Source organism: Nematolebias whitei, chromosome 5, assembly GCF_014905685.2.
Source record: "Nematolebias whitei isolate Nwh7 chromosome 5, NemWhi1, whole genome shotgun sequence".
Lineage (NCBI taxonomy): Eukaryota > Metazoa > Chordata > Actinopteri > Cyprinodontiformes > Rivulidae > Nematolebias > Nematolebias whitei.
Window position 1 is genome coordinate 2,163,543 of NC_056502.1, and position 431 is coordinate 2,163,973.

General features: G+C 39.7%; 1 protein-coding gene across 1 annotated transcript in view; it reads right to left on the reverse strand.

Annotated features, from left to right (window-relative positions):
- adam15 (ADAM metallopeptidase domain 15) overlaps window positions 1-431 on the reverse strand; it is a 35,144-nt gene that overhangs the window by 25,391 nt on the left and 9,322 nt on the right. The window lies entirely within an intron of this gene.

Genomic DNA, 431 nt, shown 5'->3' on the forward strand with positions numbered 1-431 from the left:
GCAAACATCTGGATAACTGTGCATCTATCACAGCCGCAAACATCTGGATAGCTGTGCATCTATCACAGCTGTAAACATCTGGATATTTGTACTTATGTAACAGCTGTAAACATCTGGATAATTGTGCTTATGTCACAGCTGTAAACATCTGCGTAATTGTGTATCCGTCCGCTGTAAATATCTGTAAAGTTGTACTTATGTCACAGCTGTAAACATCTGGATAACTGTGCTTATGTCTCAGCCGTAAACATCTGGATAACTGTGCATCTATCACAGCTGTAAACATCTGGATATTTGTGCTTATGCAACAGCTGTAAACATCTGGATAATTGTGCTTATGTCTCAGCTGTAAACATCTGGATAATGGTGCTTCTGTCACAGCTGTAAACATCTGGATAGATGTACTGTCACAGCTGTAAACATCTGGATAG